At 42.9% G+C, this 23,957-nt stretch overlaps 1 protein-coding gene across 1 annotated transcript in view; it reads left to right on the forward strand.

The window, feature by feature from the left end:
- Positions 1-23,957, forward strand: part of PKNOX2 (PBX/knotted 1 homeobox 2) — a 370,783-nt gene that overhangs the window by 38,782 nt on the left and 308,044 nt on the right. The window contains exon 3 of the mRNA XM_054997769.1: positions 7,961-8,028. The gene's annotated coding sequence lies outside the window, so the exon portion shown is untranslated. The remainder of the gene's footprint in view (positions 1-7,960; positions 8,029-23,957) is intronic.

Here is a 23,957-nt window from a genome sequence, read left to right on the forward strand (position 1 = left end):
AACTGCTCATTTGTAGCATAAAGTCCATCTTTCAGTTTATACTAGCTGAGACACTAATATTCCAGTTGCCACTTGCCAGCCATAAAAAGATGAAATTGGGGGAGGGTCTTTTGAAGCTCGGAGTGGTGGCAGGGGATCCCCCATCTCGACTTGGGGGACAGCATCCCTATTCTGTGCTTTTAAAAGAGTCTGTGCATTCCTTTCCCTGGGAATGGGTTCAAGACAGACCATCTCAGCAGCCCAACAGGACCTGTCCTTTCCCTGTTCAGTATATTCCTATAAACCTAGTTCCTCCCTTCCTGGGCTGTAACTTAGGACATTCCAACAGATAAGCCTTTGTTATTCTAAAATTATATTTATACTCTCATAACAGGCCTAATACTCTGATCCTGGAGAGAGCTGAATTAAATCTAACACCTGACATGGACTACCAAAGTTGCCTTTGACATATATCTGCAGTATAGGGGTAGTACCAGCCTACATTACAGGGCTGTTATAAGAATAATTGCAGTAAGATAAATGTTTTTGAAGTATGTTGCAAGCTAAAAACACTATATATGTTTGTTATTAGGCTGTCATCATGACTGCTACTAATTTCCAGGGATGGGAATAAGAATCAAGCTCCCCTATAATTAGATTGCTTTAGAGCAGAAGATAACACATGTATGTATATAGAGCCTATAGAATGCATCTGTTTCCCTCTTTTCAGTTTTTGGTTTCTTTCTTAACGCTAATGCAGAAAACGATCCTTGTAAGGGAATGCTTCTGGTGGGGGTGGTAATTTAAACTCTGCTTCTGTGCAAGTCTGGGGATGAAACTAATTGTAGATGAGCTTTTTCTTCTGGGTCTCTGTAAACTGGATGCCCGTGAAACTGTCATTTTGGGACCATTTGTCACGACTCTGTGGCTGTAATATTACAAGAAGAAGCTTGGAAACGTGTACATTTTGTCTTGTAAAAACCAAGGGCTGATTCACCCGTGCAAAAGGAGAGGAAAAGCAGATGTCCGACTGCGTTGAGCCCTTGTTTAGAAGAAAATAACCAACTTGGGAGTTCATGGGAGATAGAGAACCAGACTTTAGAGTGGGGGTAATTATAATTTTATGACTGCCAGGACATTGCCTATGTTTATTTTAGTATTTGTTTGCTTATGTTTTTATCTCCCTTTTCATACAAAAATTGTCTCCCAAGGAGGCCAATGTTAATTCAGTTTCAAGGCACAACACTGGTGTCAGGCACTGAACAATAAATGAACTTACGATGCAGTCTCTGCCTTACAAATTAAAAAGTGGGGATGACCAGTCCCATCCCAGATATTTTCTCTCTTTAATCCAAGGGTTGTGCTCTAATGATCTTCAATCAAATTTCACAGAACTTCAGAGACCACACGTTAAAGAGAGAACCCCTTCAAAACTAGCCTTTTGCTTGCCAAAAACTAAATATATATATTTTTTTCTGGTGCACAGAAGGCTAATTTTGAAGGGGTTTCTATTATTATTTTTATCTGCTACTGCAGAAATGCACAATTGACCTCTTCTGCAACACAGTGGCAGCGGGGAGGGGCAGGGGAGAAATCCCTCTAAATTTGTGTTCCATGTGCTGGAAAAATTGTTCTCAGAATACACAAAGGTAGGTCTGAAGGGGCTTATGGTATTTTTATCCATTTTATTTTGCTACACACTGCTAGACATTTTCCAGAATCTTGGAGTTGAAGATATACATGCCTTTGGGACTCAGAAGTTTCTGCCGTGTTCGCTGGCTACATGGACACCAGGAACAATGGGGAAATGACAGCAGAATGGGCAAACACCTCTGAGAGCCAAGCTACAAGAGACGAATTACATGAGGAGGAGCACGTGAAGGGAACTGCAATGTTAGCCGGGAAGCTGAGTTTTAAAAGAGATCAGAAGGCTTTGTTAATCTCCCCCTCTTTACTGAGCCAGGCAAATCCCAGTTTAGAAGATTTGTTAATTTCCTCTTTGCCTCCCAAAGGCTCTGTCAGTTTCACCTCCCCTTCTAAGAGAGAATAGGAAATAAACCTTCTGAGCAGCTATCTGTAGAGAGGGGAAATTGACAAAGCCTTCCGATCTCATTTAAAACTCAGCTTCCCGGCTAACATTGTGACTCCTCCGCATATAATGTGCTCCTCCGCATAATTCGTCTCTTGTAGCTTAGCTCTCCGACTACTCCTTGGATCTTCCATTGATCATGTTTCAATCTCAAGAGCAGTCCAGTGACCAAGATTCTGTTGTGACATCCCCCCAGTTGTAATTATTGATACTAAAAAGACAAATGAAACAAGGGAAGGGATGTGGAGGGGAAAGATACAGGAGCAAGCGTTCAGTTTGACAATAAGATTAAAGTTAAACTGGTACAGAGTGCCAATAAAGAAGTGGGAAGGGGCTATGCAAGAAGATACTCTGAGGCAGAGTATCTGTTTGGCATGCAGAAGGTCCCAAGTTCCATTCCCAGCATTTTCAAGGATTTCAGGTGGTGGGTGATATGAAACACCTTTGCCTGAGGTGCTGCCACCAATCAGATTAGACCTTAATAGACCAAGGATCTGATCCAGTGTATGGCAGCTTCATGTGTTCTGCTTTGAGCCCTGCCAGTGCCAGTAAGAAATTTATGAAATTTTCACGCCTGTGTTGATGTTACCAACATTACTGTAGTGAAATCGTGACCTGTTCATATGCATTTAGAGGAACTATTAACTTGCTTAAGATGGAGATTATGTAATTGTCCTGCAGTCAGGTATCTTCTGGCTGAGTGTCAGAGTGACCTCACTGCAGCCACAGGGCAACTAGTATTTGAAGAAAAGGTATTTGTAGCAAGGGTTGGGGTTGGAGGGAGGGCAGGGACAAGCTGCCTGTGGCTAAATGGGTGCTGTTCTGCCAAGGGTGCATAATGGGGCACAATGAGGCGATGTTGACTGTGTGGGGTTTTTCCTATGTAATCAGCTCTCTCCCTCCTGGCCAGCTACTAAATGCTTAGGAAGGCATTTAGGGGGGTTGTATGTTTTATATAGATTTTATATAGGTTGTATGTTTTATATGGATTTCGTTTCATTTCCTTAAGATTCCACTTAATTGATTTCTCTAATGTCATCATGGTTAATGTTTTCTATTTTCATTGCCATTCCACCTCCCAGCTTAATATCTAATGGGTTGGATCTATCCAGCTTCTACATTCAATGTCACCCAGTTCTCTTAATTCTGCCCCACTCTCCATTGCTACATGGATTGAACCCTGTATTTGCTTTTGTAAATCAAGAAGTCCTAACTGAAGATCATTGTGTATTTTTTTTTATTTTATTCTATCAGTCCAGTACCCAGAAAGGGGTTTGAGTAGTTCCTATCTGCCTCTTTAAAATGTGTGTGTGTGTGTATTGTTTATGAATTTTACTGCATATATGAAGCTGTCTTCAACTGCGTCAGATTCCCACTGGCTCCATATTGTCCACTCTGGTTGGTGGCTGTACTTCAGGGTCTTAGAGAAGGGAATTTTCCAACCGAATTTTTGCTACCTGTGATCTGTTAAGCAATGATTGAACGTGACGGTACCTTCTGTGTGCAAAGCATGAATCATTTATTACTGTCAAAGAAGTACATAAAAAGCATATATTTGTCTTCTGAGCCATGGTCCCTCCTTTAAGCCCCAGTGAGCCCCACGGCCCCTCTTCACATTGACTATTTATCTCACTTGCTTACAGTCCTACAAACCTCTCCATCAGTTTGTCTCTGCTGAAATCTAAATGTTTTTTTCTAATTCAGTCAGTTTTGCTATCACTTTTTTCAGGAACGTTAATAATCAACATCATATATACTTGATAAGACCCTCTACATAAATTAATATTCCCTATAGTTGAAGAGCAGTGTTAGAGGGGCTTCTTATCAAGAAAGCGGGAGGCAGAATCACTCCAGCAACTGATGATGGCTTTGTTTTTCCTCCCAAGCGTTAGAGGCAGTTTGAAGGCGAGATCATTGGTAGTGGTTGTGTGTGCTCTCAGCTCACCATTACGTCCGGTAAAATATGTTTCAGTATTGTTTTAAACTGCTACAAAGCTGGTTTGAGTTGGGGCAATAGCTGAGCAGCAGGGGGATGCCTGTGTGCTGTAGAAATAGAAATATACAAAGAGGAATTTAAGAAGCTTTATGGAAACGAGTGTCATGTTTTCCACCAGCTCAGGTTGGCATATGTTGTTTGCTCATCTCCCTCGTATTCTTACAACAGCCTTGTGAGGCAGGTGGCACTGAGTGAAAGTAACTGGAAGGTCATCCAGAGGAGTTTCATGGCTGAAAAGGGATTTGGGGCCTGTGTGGCTCTGCCTGAGGGCCAAACTACATGTTACATTTTCTTACCATTATGCAGTTCCAGCATGGGACAAATAGCTCCATCCCCGGGGTTGTTTTGACTCAAGCACTGGAATTTAGATGTCACAACACAGTGAGGTGAGATCAGGGCTTTTTTTCAGTGGGAACGCGGTGGAACGGAGTTCCGGCACCTCTTAAAAATGGTCACATGGCTGGTGGCCCCGCCCCCTGATCTCCAGACAGAGGGGAGTTTAGATTGCCCAAGGGGCGGGGCCACTGACCATGTGACTATTTTGCCAAGAGCAATTTAAACTTTTAAAAACTCCCCCCCTTGTTCCAGCTGACCCAAAGTGACGTCATTGTGCGGTCCTGAGTTTCACCACCTCTTTTCCCAGAAAAAAAGCCCTGGGTGAGATTGATGTCTTCCTAGAAAACTTCAGTCTTGGATCTTCATGCAAGGAGAGTGAGAGTGTGAACACATGAATAAATCAAGTTGTTGTGAACGTAGTTTCCGTGTGTCCTCTGGATCCTGTGACTGTCTTCTGCTACGTCTTCCTTCAAGAAGAAAGATTTCTTCAAATGGAGAATGACTTTTTCTAATGGAGAAAAGTCTCTCTTTGTTGAAGAAATTCTTTCTTTCTTGCGGGAACACTTGGTGGAATGGAGTCATCAGGGTAGCAGAGAGGAGTTATAGGATCCAACCCATAGTTTTCCAGCCTATGAAGTGACACTATTTTTTGGTTAGATATATGGGGTAGTAGAAAGGGTAGCGTGAAATTGGTTAGAGGGTGCCCCCTACTTCTTGCTTATCCCTTGCAGACATCCCTGGCAGGGTGGGTACTGAACCAGAAACCTTCATGCAAACCATGGTTCTATATTTTGCCTGTGTACTTTCGGTACTTTCTCTGTTGCTTGGGGACTATGCTGAATAATTGGAAAACTCCTCTGGCTGCCCATCTTCCTGCAGACTTGGGGTTGTGTTTCTGAACTACATACCAGTGCTGCACTTGTATCCTGTTTCCAAACGACTCGAGGAGTATTGATGGACATCATCCTCTATTTGTGGTGTTTGTTCCTCTGCTGCCTCCGTACTGGATCTTGTGGGTGTTGCTGCAGCTGTGCACGTCGGTAATGATCCTTGCATTAAATGTTTCCGGTCTGCTGTGTTCCCTGGAGGATCTTGTCAGCTTCAGCTGAACGGAGGTCTGCTTTGAGTGATTTAATGTGGTGTGAGCAATCTGCATATGCCATGTGTGCGAGAAGGAGAAGCTGCCGTTGCTATTGCATTATTTTATTAGAGTTTCAAGGCTGATATTAAGTGGACATGATTTCGTCCTATGGACCATTAATTTTGTTCTATTGCTGGACTGATGGCCATTAGCCCTTCTTGCCAATACATTCCTCCATTAGGCTTGTACAATTAACAAAATGTGAGCTGTTTAAGGCATTGCTTTGAACAGTGGGTCAGTGAGAAGCAAAGGTGGGTGAGGAAGGATTTCTACAAACAGATGGTGACCATGTGAGGTGACGGGTGAGAGGCAGAGTTTGTCAGTTACAGATTTTGAATCTATTGCTTTCAGTTAAAAAAATTATTTAAAAAATATGACAAAGTGTTTTTAAAAATGTAAAGGGACAAACCCCAACCATAACTTTATTATTCTATATCATTATAAACAAAGACCAATTCTCAATCAATTTATCTGATTGTATACTAGCATGCCTAAGACTTTTATGGTGATATGTTTTTAGTCGTTTGAGGGAAGGTGGCCCATCAAGTGTCATGGCTGACAGGGACTTTATGGAAGAGTCACAGATCGAAGTCATCTATGCACTGTACTGTGTTGGCTCTTGTTTAATGCTGGAAACCTCTCAATTTAGTGGTGTAAGTGGTTATCTTTGATAATGCTGTGGTATCTTTAATGGAATAAAATTTTACATGCTAAGTCAGTCGTTAAAAAAAATCCACTGTAGCAAATACAGCTCTTAAACTTGTTTACTTTCAAAGCACATGAAACGCAACATGAAATCTAAGGAACAATTTGGCTATGTTCTTCCCACATAGCCCTACTTTTTTTTATCAGGTGCAATTTGAAGCTCAAATTCTCTTATATTTTTGTAAATTAGAAAGAGGGTGACAATTGGGCTTGTGACGTGATTCTCCTCACAGTCTTGACTGGGCTCTGAAAGTTTGGAGAAATGACAAGGAAAATGGAGATGCTTCCACTACCAGTTAAAAATTGACCAGAAACTATTCTCGGGGATTGATCTGTCTAGGACTAATGCAAGCTGAACTGAGGGATCTAACTCTCAAATTGCATCAACACAGGACTGGGGAGACCAATGCTGCTTTCTTTGTTCCTGGGTGCCAAAATTCCCAGGGTGTAGGACCCAGTTCAAACATTGCTCCTCCCACCAGCTTACCACCTGCATAATAATGTAGCAGCCGGAGTGCTGAATTCACACAGCCGCAGGTATTAAAGCAAGAGGCATTTGGAAGAACACATACCTGAGAATAGTCCCCAACAGCTGATCAGTCACAGCTAAGGCCAGTTCTGGAGTCTGGCACTACATCAATATAGTGCTTTTCAAACGTTCTGTCTTCAGGGATCTTGCTTGCTGAGGAGCCCCTCTGCATTCTGAAGTGATAGAGTCCTAGGAGGGCTATAGCACAACTAGTTTTTTTTTTACAGGCCTATTTCAGTCCTCAGTTTCTCTTCTGTAAAACAGGCATATTGATGGCCTGGCCCACAAACAGCCTTGTGTGGTGCTGGAAGGTTAACTGTTGCATTCTGTCTGCATGGTTTACCTGTATGTTGACTGCATTCAGCGACTCTCTAAATTCTGGTTTAACCAGGAGACTTTCTAAAATTAGTTCTGAAATTGGAGCATGCGCAGTTGGCAATAGGTCTGTTCCTTTATATCTCCTCCCACCAAGTATGGTTAGAGTATCAGACTAAAAGACTAGGGAAGACTGTGCTCCAAATCGCCTCTCACCCCTGAAGCTCATTGGATGACCTTTGGGAAGTCATTATCTCCCAGCCAAACCTACCCCAAAGGGCTGTTGTGAGGACGGTAAGGAGGATGGGAGAACCATGCGTGCTACCCAAAGTGTTCCCTAGAAGAAGCATGTGATTAAAAATGTTCTAGATAATCAGATAACTTTTTAAAAGAACTGTTTACAAATTTATTTTGCACCTTTCTTTATTAAAATCAACATAGCTAACAATTTAAGGAATGCAATGTTTTAATAGTCAGCAAAGCTATTAAACTTTTTAGTAAGGAAAACATCCTTCTTTTCCTTTTCTCTTACATTTCTAAGTGACAGTGCCCTACTCCTTAACAGTAGGGGAGGTGCAGAGCATAATTTCCCCCACCTAACATAGCCATAGAAAGTTCTAAGGATGAAAAGAGAGAATTTGGAGAATTCCCTGGAGGAAAGATGGGATGCAAATGTAATTAATATAGATGGATTCCCACAACTCTTCTTTTGCATATTTTTGGTTTCTTTTCTTTCTTTGCAAATTGGACACCTAGAAACATAGGACCGTGTCATTTCCAAAGAAGTATTCCAACATGTTAAATGTTGCAACAACCTCCTTTATTCCTGGCTCCTGAGCCTTTCCTTATACAGTGTCATTCTGTCAATAGGTATCTTCTGGAGTTGGAATCTGAAGTTTTGCCTTTCAAGCTGATCAGCTCCAAAGAATCACTGACTTGTAAGTTGCCACGATTCTCATTTTGTACAGACTTTTTAGTGAGATTGAAGGCTTAAAAATGAAACGGGTAGTTTGATATTTGTCTGCACCATGATGTGTAAGGAGAAACTGAACAAGGAAGCCATTGGCATTTTGAAATTTATTGACATTCTAATTAGAATATATCTGGATGTGACAAAGTAACACAAAATAGGGACATTGTATTTAATTAGTCTTTATTGATTCTGCATTATGGTGCACTTTGTAGTCTCTCTGTGCAATTAACTCTACAGCAGTGTAGGACTGGAGAATCTGACATTTGTTACAGAGTTTGATCAGGCATTGTCAGCAGGCATCCTTCCACATAGCACTGTTGAAATGGGAGTTCTACTTCTTACACCAGTGACTGATTTGGTTTTCCCTTCTTTGAATGTGTTCGTGGGTCTTATGCAGGCCATCTCTCTTTCCTGCATGCACTCCATTTTAGTTTCCATTGCAGTTTGTAAATTGATGTCATTTCTCTGATAATTCAGGTTGTGTTTGCTTGCTGAATCTTGACTGAGTGTCTGTCGAGACTTTTCCAGTCTTCACAGTGGATGGAAGCCAGTTTAGCCTCTTTTCTGTCTCACTTCCTACTGCTGAATGAGGGTCACTCTACACATTACTTCTTTTACGAGTTCTCCATGTAGCCAACCTGTACTCCGTGCAGACATATTGTTATGTCCAAGGATTGGCTTCTATATAAAAAAAAGGAGTGCAAATGGACTTGAAAAGCTGCTGCCAGGGGAGGGAGAGCTCCTGCCTTTCTCCCAAGCTTCTCCCCCCCCCCACATGCAGTACAGAGGGGAAACATTTCCCCTCTTCTGCTGCTCCACGTGGAGGTATTGTGTGCATGTGTGGCAGCAGAAAGGGGATCCGATCCCCCCCCTCACGCGCACACTGATTTGCATAGTAAAAAAAGCTTAGGAGAAAGGCAGGAGCTCTCCCTCCCCTGGCAGCAGCTTTTGGAACCCATTTGCTCTCTCTTGTTTTTATAGAAACCAACCCCCGGAGCTGACGTGTGTCTGTGCAGAGCACAAGGTGGCTCCATGGAGAACTCATAAAAGAAGTAACATGTAGAGTGACTCTTAATGTCCATGGATTTAGCAAAATAAAAAGAATCCTGGATTTTTCAGCTTGCACTGGTTCTTTATAGCCACCTAGGTTAGCCTGTGTATTGAAGGATCACACACAAACCAACAAAAGAATCCATGTGACAAATGCTTCTATTAGAAGGACTGTGGCAGAATATGTGTTTTAAATGCAGAAGGTCCCAGGTTCAATCTCTGGCATTCCCATCACTAGTAGGTGATGTGAGAGACCTCCTGATCCCCTGGAGAGCTGCTGCCGGCCAGAGTTGACAGTGCTGACCTTGACAGATAGATAGATTCAGTATTAGGCAGTTTTATGGGTTCTTCCAAGTTTACTTTAGTCTCTCTGTGTTTACTTAACTCTCTTTTTACAAGTTTACTTTACTCTTTTTGTTCTCAGTTTGTGACCTTGGGCCGGTCATTCTCTTTCAGCCAGCCTACTACACAAGGTTGTTGTGATGATAAGGAGGAGGAGGGGAGAAGCATGAATGCTGCCTTGAGATCTTTGGAAGAAAGCTTGAGTGCAGTTGGCAGTCGGGATGAGATGAAAGGGTAGCAGGAAAGCAGAAATGCCGGAAGGCCACAAGCAGGAGGCACTGAGGAGCAGCAAAGAGCTGAGGCCCGAAACCTCAAGGAGCACTAAGATGCAGAGACCTTGTTAAACAAGTGATGTTTCTGCCTTTGCCTACCAGATATATCTCTATGCCGGGACAATCTTTTACCCTGTGTCAAGCTGCTGTTAAAACTGGCAACCAAAGCGATATGGTGGAGGCTGAACTTCATGCAGTGGTTTGAATGAACCAGCCAGTTCTTTGACTCTGGGCTTCTAGCACTGTTTGAACAACGCCTTCGCTCCTAACCAGTCCATGGAAATATATGATTAACTGTTATAGGCAGTTGCCATCACTTCTGGGCAGAAATAGATGGCTGTGATGAGTATTTGAATAAGTCATAAGGACAGCTAACCTGATACCCCCTAAGATCATGCAGTTGGATGAGCAAGGAGTTGCTTCCAGGCTTGACCCTACACGGCTCGGAGGGTACAGTGCTGGCTTAGGGAACCGGTGATTAAAAGCTGCAGATGGAGCTGACTGACCGCCGCTCATAAGCAGTCCCTTCCATTCCCCCACCTCTATTGTACTACCGTAAGATCAATTTCAAGGATCAAAATAACGAAACTTTTCTCTGTCTGCTTAGCTGAAAGGGTACAGTTCCTTTTAACAAGAGGTTTTGAGTGTATTAAAACAGAAATAGTTAAAAAAATGGCTCATAACAGTTAGGTCATACAGGCACATCTATCACTTTTGGGATAATCCACCCCCCTCTTTTTTAACATGTGAAAGTCTTGTTCTTCCTTATATCCCGTCTTCTAAATCTTTATTAATATCTTCCTTTGGGCTTAAAATGGTTTGTTCTTGCTGTTTAAATAACTACGTGAGGCTTGAAGGAGTATCTTACAGAGGGCTTCTCTTTGTTCTAGGGAGACTAATGCCATGTTCTGTCACTAGGTGTCACTATTTGTAGCTTGGATAGAAGAAGCCTGTGCTTCAGTCTGTCATTAGATGCTGCATTTGTTCTTAAGGAGCAGTGGAGCGCGCTGTCATTCTGCATGTTAGCAAGACAAAACAAACCCGTTACACATCTCTGTACAGATAAAATGACAGGCATGTATTGTGGAAAGAGAACCTAAACATGGAAGTTGTGCAAAAGCATTCTTCAGCATCATACTAATGGAGGATTTGTTCACTGGTGCACATGTATATTGGACACAGGTGAAAAGAACAGGATAACCGTTTCTACAGCATCTTTCCTTGTGCAAATAGTACTTGAATATGGAAAGGTGAACTTAAAAGCACCCTGAAGCAAAACAAAATTAGGAGCATGTCTTTATGAAGTGCTCACATGCTGCTCGAGTTCTAATGTTCTCCAGATTTACGGTGCTATTCTAAGCAGAGTTACCCCCTTCTGAGTTCATGAAAGTCAATTATTGTAGAAGGGTGGAACTCTGTTTAAGATTGCACTGTTAGTTTCCTGATGGTCAGTTCACTTATTCACAGGGCTTTTTTTTCTGGGAAAAGAGGTGGTGGAACTCAGTGGGTTGCCTGCAGAGAAAATGGTCACATGACTGGTGGCCCCGCCCCCTTATCTCCAGACAGAGGGGAGTTTAGAGTGCCCTCTGTGCCACTGGAGCAATCTAAACTCCCCTCTGTCTGGAGGTCAGGGGGCGGGGCCACCAGCCATGTGACCATTTTCAAGAGGTGCCGGAACTCCGTTCCACTGCGTTCCAGCTGGAAAAAAGCCCTGCTTATTCATGTTCATCACCTGATGATTTTTATGAATGTGTGAAGTGAACCTAAGAGTAGCAATTTTCCCCTGTTACAGTGTTTTATGATGTCTTTTTCAGTGTTCTTTCCTGCTGCTTTTGGGTTCTACTACAGCCCTATAGAGTGTTATCACTGCCTCTGGAGAGGGAAAGGGTGAAATTGGTTTATTCTTTTAAAAAAAAAATAATTGTATGAGGCATGCACTCCGCTTCTGAATACACAGCTTCTAAAGAAAAAAAATCAGGGTAAAATGTGGTGAGACTTTCAAAATGGTACTGTGGGTAAGAAGGCCCTGCGCTGGGCCATGCAGCCATGACTGATTCTGCACACGTTGGATAATGCAGTTTCAATGCACTTTATCAATAGTTTGAGGTGGATTTTTTGTTCCGCACATGAAAAAATCCATTCCAAATGATCTATAAAGAGGATTGGAAGTGCATTATCCAACATGTGCGGAATCACTCCATGTCACGGGCACTGTTCAATAGATATCTAACACTAGCACCTCTGTCAGCTCCACAGCAACACACAGTTGACATTTGCAGTTGCTGAGGAAGAATGTCACACAGGCAACTTGGGGTTAGAGTTTGAGTGCTTGTTGCAATTCACCCCCAACAAATTCTCTTGCTGGGGCAGAAGCATCTGGGTGGTTCCGCAGTAGCTGTGCAGGCTCTTTAGGTAAACTGCAGCATCTGTGAAGGCTTTAGATTGGAGATGGTCTGGCCGAAGAAGAAGAAAGCATCTGGTTGTGATTACATTTTGCATCTGCTTGTTCTATCATGCACTGTTTATTTACTGAATAACGGAAGCCAGTCCTTGGAGTTGGATGAGTTTTCTTCGTATCATGATAACATTCAAATAAAGAATCTGACCACTTCCCACATTTCAAGGAAATCTTCCAGTGTTTAAGAGCATAAAAAATTCTACTGCTGCAGCCACAACAAACAAGAGTGGCTTCCAAGCGAGGTCTTTGACTTCTCTGTGTTCCTGGTTTCAATCATGGCGGGAGGGAATTCTGTGTATCATTTTGTTGTATGGGGTCAGAATGGGATTGAGCACTTATGATCTGTGCAGGTGCTTAGTCTTTTCTCAGAGCCCTGAGAAGTGAGCCTCCTTAAAGTACCTCTTAAAACTCAAGCAAATTTTGAAAATGTTTTTCAGTTTTGCTGTGAAACCATTTTTGGAAATGGAAATCTGGTATGGGAAGGGTATAAGGCAGCCTTACTAATGTCTGAGTGTGGTTAATTTTAGAAATTTGGGAGGGGAAATCCAGAAGATGCTTGACGTTTGAACTCCCTTTTAGCAGTCTTCCTCTTTGAAAAACAATTTCTGTTCGAAGTGGCTTACATAATTTTAGAGTAATTAGAGGAAGACCCAACATGAGATGGAATGACACCATAAAGGAAACCACGGGCTTCAGTTTGCAAGATCTGAGCAAGGCTGTTAATGATAGGATGCTTTGGAGGTCATTAATTCAAAGGGTTGCCATAAGTCAGAAGCGACTTGATGATACATAATGCATGATCTTTAAAAATGGTCCAGTTAAAGTTATAAATTAAGTAAAACATTTGTTGTCTACTGAGCCGCCAAATCAAGGTTCTTTATTGCCAACCCTAACAGACAGACGACAGCAGACACTACTCACTAGATGACACACAAGCTGAACAGAAGCCCTCAATATATACACAGAAACCCCGCCCTAAGAATAGCCAGTAACCAATAGCAACACATATTTTAGAATGCCATCATTTGCATGAACTATATACGATGTATTATACAGGCAGGCCACTGACTGGTGTTTATTTGAGAGGACCGATTGGCTGCTGCCCCCAGAAAGTAACTAATGGATATGCAGACAAACGTAACCAATGGAAGTGCAGGCATTAGGAACCTTAACATATCATGCAGCTCAACACAGTGCGTAACCTTTAATACAATAGAGGCCTAGTCTGGCCTAACTCAGCCCAATACACAACACCCCTCCCCCCCCCTTAGTTTCAAACACCCCATTGTCCACATAGTCCTATAGATAGATGGGGGAAGGTGAACCAGAATACATTAGAGGCCTTGCTAAGCCCAACCCAATATACAGGGCTTTTTTTCAGCTGAAACGCGATGTAACAGAGTTCTGGCACCTCTTGAAAATGGTCACATGGCTGGTGGCCCCACCCCCTGACCTCCAGACAGGGGGGAGTTTAGATTGCTCCAGTGGCATGGAGGGCACTCTAAACTCCCCTCTGTCTGGAGATAAGGGGGCGGGGCCACCAGCCATGTGACCATTTTCTCTGCGGGCAACCCACTGAGTTCCACCACCTCTTTTCCCAGAAAAAAAGCCCTGCCAATACATAACAACATTCCATTTATGAAACAGAAGAAAACCCAATACAATACAAAAAGGCCAGCAATTAGAGAGTTTTGCAAGGGCAAATCAGAAAAGGAGTATTCTACTGATCACCAAGCATGAAAGTGTCGTAGGGGAAGGAAACCCAGATACTGCTAAGAACAGCTATCTCTGTTCATTTCCTGCCACATTTCAGAAGATGAAAAGAGAAGGGCCTCCAGTGAAGATGTAAAAAATCCACCAGATTCATCCAGTAGAAAAGAGCAAAAGTCCAGTAGCACCTATAAGACTAGCAAAATTTGTGATAGGGTATGAGCTTTCGTTAGTCTCAGTTCACTTACTGAAGAAGTGAGCTGTGATTCACAAAAGCTCATACCCTATGACTAATTTTGTTAGTCTTATAGGCGCTACTGGACTCTTGCTGTTTTCTACTGCTACGTCCATCTCGATCAGATTCATCCAGGAACCAGTGCAGTTCTTTACATCTTGGGCCAAATTGTAAAGCTAGAGAGAGAGGTGGGTGTAGACAGACAAAACGAGGATTCTGTTGTCCAAAAGGCACAAGAGAGGCTCTGTTGGCCATCTGGATTGGAGTCCAGTGGCACCTTAGAGACCAACAAGATTTTCAGGGTATAAGCTTTTAAGAGTCAGAGCTCTCTTCTTCAGATACCAGTCCTGCTGTTCTACTGCAGAGAGACTAACACAGCTATCCACCTAAAATGGTTTGGTGACCGTGTGACGAACTTTGAAGCATAGTTGAAACACCTAGAAATAGGTTATTTCAATGCTAGCTTCCACTTCATGCATTGTTGTTACAGTTTTTTGAGTTAACACCAGCCCTTTGAAATGAACATGTAGATTTTGCTGTGATAAGGCTGGTTTGTTCCAGAGGGTTTTTCATAGAAGGGAAGCTGTTTTGGCTGTCTGTGTAGCGGTGTGTATTGATTTAAACTCTTTTGATTGTGTGTTGGTTTTAACTTGTTGCTTGGATGCTTATGTTGTTTGTGTGCTTGTTCTTTTGTTAGCCCCCGGAGTTAGAGGTGATAAGGTGTTATATAAATATTTTAACTAAATAAATCAGTACTCATGTCAGAAGCAGTCCTATGATGAGCGTATTTGGTTATGTGACCTACAGAGCTAATGTAGTGTAATGGTTAGCACAGTATTTATCAACCTTTTTTTTCTGTGGAGGAACCCCTAAATTCATTTTTCAAATCCCAAGAAACCCCTAACTATGAAAACATTTACAGGTCAGAAAAAGTTGATGGCAGGGCATGCAATTCAATTATGGCTAAACTATTGTTGGAAAAAATGTATTTTTAAAGAGCTGAGGGGTGTGTGTGTGTGTGTGTGAGCTTACATCGTGAGAAAAAAGTGAAGCATTTTTCCTATTTTTTTGTATTCAATTTTTTTTCCAAATATCAAATCAAAATAAAGTTTACTTAAACATGAAAATAAAGTTCATATCCAAAGTCAATATCAGGTTTATTTTCAGTATGATGTTTGGGCTTGTTTATTTTTGTACAAATGTTGAATTCTTGGCCAATTTCTTGCAGAAACTCTGAAGATGTCCTGTCTAACCCCAAGGTTCTGTGTAACCCTGGTTGGGAGACACTGGGGCCGTTTCCACACGGCTCCCCGCTGCTCGTAACAACCCAGAAGATCGCGCAAAAAATGCGGAAGTTCCCATTTTCGCGAGAAAACAGGATCTTCCGTGTTTTTTGCGTGATCTTCCGGGTTGTTACGAGCAGCAGGGAGCCGTGTGGAAACGGCCTGGGTTAGAGTGTCAGACTAGGATCTGTGAGACCAAGGTTCAAATCCTCAATCTGTGCCATGGAAGCTTGCTGGGTGACCTTGGGCCAGTCATACACTCACCTTGATCCAGCTTACAGGGATATTGTGGGGATAAAATGGAGGTGAAGAGAATGATGTAAGCCACCTTGGGTCCCCACTGGGGAGAAAGGCAGGGTATAAATAAAGTAAAATAAAAATGGATGTGACCAAGGCATTGATAAAAATGGCAATATTTTTTAAAAGGAGCCTGAGATTTCTGCAGGAGGCACTTTTTGAACAGTTAGCTGCAAGAACCAGTTACGTGAATGAATGTACCATGTGCCCTTCTAGGTCCCTGGCCAGCAGTGATTAGTATGTGCAGAGCAGCTCAACTTCCCTGTACTTACCATTTTGTTGTGCAGGCAGAAAGCTTGTGTGGCAGCAGAACTGATGGACTTGGGGAGAGAGAATCTTTTTCTTGTTTCTTCTTCCCCCTTTCCCTAGAGGCATCGATAACCTTTCTGTTTCGCCTGCATCTTTTCCTAGGTTAGTTTTTGTTTCTTTGGTTATTGATCTGGGAAAATTGAGCACACTGAAAGCTTTGAAAGCCAGATTCCTACCCCAGCCCTTCTCCTCACTGGAAAAAATAACGGCTCCATAAGCTTGTCTTTCCTTTGGCAAGCTCTCCTTCTCACTTCCTGCGATTTTCTAACTCATGAATTTGACCCTTTGATCAACTCCACCGAGCACAGATGCCAAAGGTCAAGATGGCTTCTGCTAACCCCTGGCGGGGCCTTATAGATACACACATAAAGGTTTTGAGATTGACCTGATGTTCTGTGGGGTATCAGAATAGTGCAATGAATCCTGCTTATGCTTTTTTATAGTGCAGCGCTCCAAAGTGTTTTTCTGAAAGTAACACATTTTGGATGCAAACCTTTATGGGGAGAAGCATTGCATGCACACTGGGAGAGGGGGAGCATGGACCTTACCACATACAGATCTACTGTGAGAATAATTGGAAAGGGCAGTAAACTCCCCCTCCCCCTTTTTTTTTTCCAGGGAATTCCTGAGTGTGAAAGGAAGATGGATGGTGTGTAGAAAACTCCACACTCATCTTCGGCAGCATGATGATTTTTGGGGAGGGGTAAAGATTGAGATTTCTTGAAAATCTTGTGGCATAAAAAGCAGTAATAGAAAAAGGGATTTCAAAGGCTGAGTGCGTTCATGTTACCCACCCACCTCCATCTTTGCAACTAACAGTGGTGAGGCAGTTTTTGCAGATATCACCTTCTCTTGTGCAGTTGATGGATGAGGGTGGCAGGGAGTGATGGAGTAGCGACAGAATGTCACGTTAGAAAATGAAAGCAGGTTACCAGCCTGCCCTGTGTGCATAATCTGATCTCCCTCCTCCCCCACTTTCCTTTTAGTCCTTGTCCTGAAATTTAAAGCCTCCAAAGAAAGACGTTCTAGTTGATGTGGAAAATGTGCCTATGGCAATAGAAACTGTGAACAGTGGGAAAGCCCGAGGACTGCTACGCAGGGGAGATTGGCGGGCTTTTGTTGTTATTTGATTAGGTCGCATAATTCTTCTCTTCCCCCTCCATTACCATCCCACCTACGAACTTCCTTGAGGATTTCCCTTTGAGGATCAGAACCCACGTCTCTCATAATAAGCCTCTCCTGTCTAGTTTCTGCCGGGTGCTTGGGACGAGAGCCTTTCCTAAAGTCTCGCATTGCGTAGTCAGAAAGGCATAATGCTGAGAAGGGAAGCTCACTAGAAATGCACTACTGAAAAGCAGTGACTGCATTTCTCAGATGTTGCCTTGCTAAACAGGAACTGTAGTGGGAGCTTACCTGAATTCGGCTAAAGGCCCCCCCTTTGCACAGTGTACACTTGTACCCAGGGCTTTTTTTCTGGGAAAAGAGGTGGTGGAACTCAGTGGGTTGCCCTCGGAGAAAATGAGCGGCGCAGAGGGCAATCTCAACTCCCCTCTGTCTGGAGATCGGGGCAGGGCCACCAGCCATGTGACCATTTTCAAGAGGTTCTGGAACTCCATTCCACCACGTTCCCGCTGAAAAAAAGCCCTGCTTGTACCACAAATACACTGATGCTGTCTGCTGATTACAGGGGGAGTGTTTAGCCAGCATATGGTTCCCCCCCAATTCCATGCACTGTTTCTCAGCTTCTCTGTTCTTAAGGAGGCTGTTTGGGACTTAATACTTCTAGATGCTATAAGCTTTCCCCAGCAGGGTACAACCAGATTGGGGCAGCAATTGTCAATGTGAATATGGCATGGTGGAGCGATCATAGCTGCAGTGGCTACATTTGCTAAGAAGAAAACCACCTGTTGAATAACTGTCCACTACAGGTAATTCCATCCTGAGACAAATGGTGGTGGAAAGTGCCATCATGTCACTGGCTTATTGACGACCCCTGCTGAGGGTTTCAAGACAAGAGACTAACAGAGGTGGTTTGGCATTGCCTGCCTCTGCAACCCTGGTCTTCTCTGAAGGTCTCCCATCCAATTACTAACCAAGGCCAATCTTGCTTAGCTTCCACGATCTAATGGAATTGGGCTTGCTTGGGCTATCCAGGTCAGGGCCTGAAGCAAATACATCTTTGAAAGTTTATGTACTATACAGGTATGTTCATTAGAGCCAAGATTGGCTCCAGGTGCCTGTTAATTGTACGCTCAAAGGCAAAGCTAGGATCACTTTTCCATAGTACGTGAAGTGGCCCTGAAAAACTCAGCAAGTGCAGTGTAGAGGAAGCTAGGAGCTCTTAAATCCAATTGAAATCAACGGGTCTTGGAGCATTTTTTCACTTTGCAATTTCCTACCTGGAGCTTCATCTCTGTGTTGCTCATATTGGCAAAAGAGTTTTTTCCTGCTTCAGGTTGCAGGAGTTAGATGTGTTGTCACTTGGTAGCGTACTTCTGGGGAGTGGTGATTTCCCCAGGGCTCACTGCAGTCCCGTAAGGACAGCAGCAAGAACATCAGAGATCTGGGGAAAGAACTGAACATTGCATGCTGCCAATGCCTCTCTTAACTGCTTTGCCACCAAGAGATGATCTGTCATGAGCCATGTTTCTTCTGAAAGCCAAATTTTCTTGTATTGTGGGAAGCTGCCTCAAAGATCAATAGCTCAAAAGGCAGGGTATAGTTTTTTAAAAGAAAAGTTTAAAACGATCTGTATAGAAAAAGCTTTCTGTGAACCAGATATTTGGTTGTACCATTTCCAACTTTTGATAGTGTATTTGCTGGATTCTGTATTTTAGGCTAAGTGCTTTCATGGAAAATTATAGATGCATGGAAGGTACCACTGTTCATCGAACACATGGTGGAGTAAGTTGCTTAATGAATGTGTACACTTGAGGCTATACCCAGTGACCCTTAACATCCAACATGTACTTTGGGATTGCATGGGGTTGCCAGGTTTTACAGCGGGCATCATTTTTGTGTGAGCTTGCACCTCTGCTTATTTACTTAATACCTTTTGCATCCTGCCTTTCTTTCACCACAGATCCTGAGGGTAGCATGCATGAGTTCTCAGGACTTTTCTCATCTGAGGGTAGCATGCATGAGTTCTCAGGACTTTTCTCATCTGAGGGTAGCATGCATGAGTTCTCAGGACTTTTCTCATCTAGACACTGACCTGGATCAGGGTGCAGGGGGCATAGCTCAGTGACAGAACATTTGCTTTGCATGCAGAATGTCCCATGTTCAATCCTTGGCATCTCCAATTAGAGGAAGACCTTGACCTCTGAATCTGAGGTCAACCATTCAGCGAAGCCAGTACTGACCTGATAGACCAGTGGCCTGACTCAGTATAGGGCAGCTTCATATACTCATGTGCTTGCCTTCAATGAACTTGTTCTTTCATGGACCTTTCAACCAAACATGGGACCCAATAATATGCAGCTACTGTGATTTATATGATTGCAGCAGAGATCATGGCAATCATAGCATCTGCGTACACATTGCTCGTATAAAGGACATTTTCAGACAGTGGCCAACCATTTTGCACTGGAGAGCCAAAAAATGGGGCACGAGGCCAAAGCCTTCCCCTGGTGTTGCCTCCTAGCACCGGCATTCAGAGGCTTGCTTCCTATGGATGTGGAAATTCTCTTTGGCCATTATTTCCATTGATGGGCCTCTTCTCAATGAATTTGTCTTTGAAAGCCATCTCTGCTCAAGGTGATCACTATGTCCACTGCACCTCCAATTTTGCTTTCTGGTATTGTAGTTTAGATGGAGTGGAGGTGACTGTACATGCCTGAGTCAGGAAAAGATCCTTCAATAACAAAGGGACTATCTTGGTTAGTTTTAGCTCTGGGCTGAAGGGACTTCTCTGGACTGTCTGCAGAGATGGGGAGAAAACTTATCCATTTCACTGTTTCAAGTGGGTAGCTGTGTTGGTCTGCGGTAGAAGGGTAAGATTCAAGTGCACTAGCACCTTAAATACCAAAAAGGTTTCTGGAATATAAGCTTTGAAGAGTCAAGTTTCCTTATTTCACTGTGACTCCTTTGCTTAGGTGTGATGAGGCACATTTTACGTTGAATTTTTCCAGGGCTGTGGATGGCTGGCACATCATTGTGAAAGAAAGGGAAAACACACACATATGCATAAGATGTAAGGAAACTTCAGACTTTCTGTGAATATCTAGCACATGCTGTGAAATGGCAGGAAATGCTGCAGAAGTAGATGGGGGACATTCCACATATCTTCAGTCACTTCACAACAATCTGAGTTTGCCTTTTTAAAAAACTTAATCTCTGTTCAGTGTGCCGTTTGAATGCAGCCTACATTGCAGGCTCATAATCTTTTTAAAGTTCATCTCCTCAACTCAGGTCTCCTTCTTTGCTGTCAGGCCTTTTTTCTTTTCTCTTCTTCTTCTGCTTGAGTTAATAATCTTTACTCAGTTTGCTGAGTCAATAGACGAGCCCAATAAAATACAGAGAACTGGGAAACTCTTTGACATTTAAGGTTTTCCTTCATTAATGTTATCCTTCTAGGTTTTCTCTCCTCCCCCCTTGAGACTCTTGTGTGATATTCTGCTTCATTTTGGATGCTGAAATTTTAGAGTGGAATCATGCTTAAGATCATTTCATTTTGGAAGGAATTGTGCCTCTTTAAAAAATTGATCATGAAATATGCTTAGATGGCAAATTTGATACATTGAATCCAATGTGTATCTGTTGGATTAATGTTAATTAAAAGCAAAGATTGGGTCTTAATCTGAGTGTGAGTTGGTTATGGTCATTTGATTGTATTCCATCCTTTTCCCAAGGAACTCAAACCAGGGCTGTTTCCACACGGCTTACCTTTGCTCGGAACGACCCGGAACATTGCGCAAAAAACATGGAAGATCGCGTTTTCTCGCATGACATTTGCGCGATGTTCCGGGTCGTTCCGAGCAAAGGTAAGCCGTGTAGAAACGGCCCAGGTTTTGAGCCTCAAATGAATCCTGTGAACGGGCTAAGAATTGACAACTTTCCTCAGGTTTGGCTGTGAGGTAGTGACTGGCCCTAAAAGTCTATTTTTAATTGAAAAAAATTAGTTCATATATAAATCCCCCCAAACTCCATAAACCAATAATTTAACATGCATAACACTATGCACGCTTGTAAATTTACTTTTTAAAAATATACATTGAATTTATTGCATGAGCACACGCTGTTTAAAATAAAAGTCCAGTAGCACCTTTAAAACTAACCAATTTTACTGTAGCATAAGCTTTCAAGAACCACAGTTCTCTTCGTCAGATGTATGAACCATGCATCTTTTCGTTAGATGCTTCGTCCATGCATCTGACTAAGAGAACTGTGGTTCTTGAAAGCTTATGCTACAGTAAAGTTGATTAGTCTTAAAGGTGCTACTGGACTCTTTTCTATTTTGCTACTACAGACTAACACGGCTAACTCCTCTGGATCTATGTTTAAAATAAGCACCTTGTTCTTTAACTTGATTTCATAGAATAAACATGATTCCCACAGAATCATCAAAAAACATCAACAAAAAATTTCTCGTAACTGTTATCTCCCACTGGTTTATATCCAGAAATGTTATCCATTTTCATGACAAAGACTTCCTTTAGCAGGTATAACTTCCTAGGAAGACTCCCATCCAAGTTCTAACCAAATTCAGGGCCAAGCTACAAGTGACGAATGACACTTGAATGGCAAGTGAACAGACTCACATGTATTCCTCCCTGTTCACTTGCGCTCCACTTGCGCTCCACTTGATCATCAAATGGCTTTTTAAATTTTGGGTGGAATTGCTAATGTAGCTGGGAGGTTTTTGGGCTTCCTTTTCAGTGGGATGCACAGCCCTGTGCAGGATTGATCGCCTGCATATGCGTGTGGTCTCTGAGCAAGCCTCGATCCTGCCTTCGTATGCTTTGACCCGCAGTTGTTTCCCAGATGGCTCTGTTGACCAAGCCATCTGTATCGAGGGATGACAAAAGGGTTTGAAACTGTGGCAAGACTCCCAGTCTAATGAGCAATCTGGCTGGAACATTAAGAGAGGCTATCAAACTGCAGCTGAACGTACAGCCTCTCATGTCCGCAAAAGGCGAGGCTTCCCATTGGCAATGACAGACTGGCAACGAGGGGACGCAATGGATGCTAGGCCAAACGACTCCTTCCCCCTGGTATTATGGGAAGCAGTTGAGCCCCCGGTTCTCCATACTTTCACAGAGAAGTGATGTTTCTAGAGGCCATCAAAGTTATCATTTAAGGATTTGTCTCACAGGTGAGAATCACATATTCTCCCAGCAAACAAGTATTCCACAAATGCAAATAAATTTACCACCAAGGCTTCTGGGAGCAATGTTTTTTGCACCCCCTCACCATAAGCTGAAAAGGTCAAGAAAATAAAAGCCAGACGGAGAAGAGTCAGGCAAAGTAAATAAAAACTTTCGGCTTTCTTTATTGGAAAGTGTTTGGGAGCTTGGTCTGGCGAGCTCTGGGACTGCACCGTTGCTTTCTCCCTGATGTTCCGGGATGTTGTTGAAGTTGCTCACCATTCTGTACAGTCTTAATAACAGAGGGTTTGCTGAGCTCTGGCTCCTGACTTCCCACCTGTTGATCCCCCCGCCCCAGCAAGTGCCCCTTCCTGGTCCTTTAGGAGCATTGCAGGGTATGAGAACTGTGCTTGCCTTGTAACATGTAGCTCAGACCAAAGAGATTTTGATCATACATGTAATAGGGAGGGACTAGACGTAGCATGATGTGACTAGAGCAGTGGTTAACCTTACCAACCCCATGTATGTAGAGTGCACCACCTCTAAACACACTGTTAAGAACATAGGACATAAAAACATGGTTCCAGGCAAGGCAAGATCAAATTCAGGACTCTTAATTTGACCTGGGGCATAAGTGGCCATGTAAACAGGTTCAAGGTTATTTCTTCTGGGTGGGGCAACAGAAAACAGAGACCTGGTAACAGGGACAGCAATTTGTGAATAAGACTTCCCTTCCCTGCTGAAGATTGGATTCCATATTAAAGCAAGCAATTTCATTTGGTTTTGGATTTCCTTTTACTGGTACAAATCAGCAGGTTGTGAATGTGACTTGGCTTTGAGGATGGTGAACACAGCTATGCCTTGGCCTTTAGGTATCTCTGGTCCAGCTAGCTTAGCTACAGGTCATAAACCAAAGAGAGCAGTTCTCCCTTGACATTTTCAGAAACTTTTGTGGGGGTTTTTGTTTGGCAGTTGATAGCGAGAGCTCCAGCAGCGTTCTCTTTGCAGGAGGTCTATGGGAACTTAATTGGGATTTATTTTTTTTAATTACTTGCTGCCTGAGTTTATGTTCTTGCATCTAAGACATCAGGTGGGTCATTGCCCTGTTGGAATGGCTGCTCTTCCAATGAGGACATTGACCGTGGAAGCAGGGAATGATGCATTAAACATCGAAGTTCCTACATTTATCTGTTGACAGAGAAAAGCTCTATCAAATAAAAGACTGAAACAGGAATTGCTCCAGTCTCCTTGACTTTGACTGGCCTTGGAAAGTCTCAAGTGTGCAAAGCCAATACAAAAAAACCTGCTAGGCAGAACTCATCCTTTCTGGCAGAAATGTGAGATGGGTTCAGAAGATGTCGAGAAACCACTTGGTAGCTGTTCAGAAGGCAGCCTTGCCTCCCAAATCTTGGGATCCTCTTAACCTGGAGGAAGCAGGGCATACAAAGTGAAGATGTTCTTACTCCCTCTGACCTTTTTGGGTACTCTCTACAAAATAAGAATGGCAGCATAGAATTGGGAGGTGCATTTTCCCACCAATGATTTTGGGTGAGTATATGAGGCTTCCAAATGAAATTGTTTAGAACTTTGGAATTGGGTGTCATTCGGGTTGCCAACCTTTGGGTGGTGGCTG

This window comes from Eublepharis macularius, chromosome 14 (assembly GCF_028583425.1).
Source record: "Eublepharis macularius isolate TG4126 chromosome 14, MPM_Emac_v1.0, whole genome shotgun sequence".
Classification (NCBI taxonomy): Eukaryota; Metazoa; Chordata; class Lepidosauria; order Squamata; family Eublepharidae; genus Eublepharis; species Eublepharis macularius.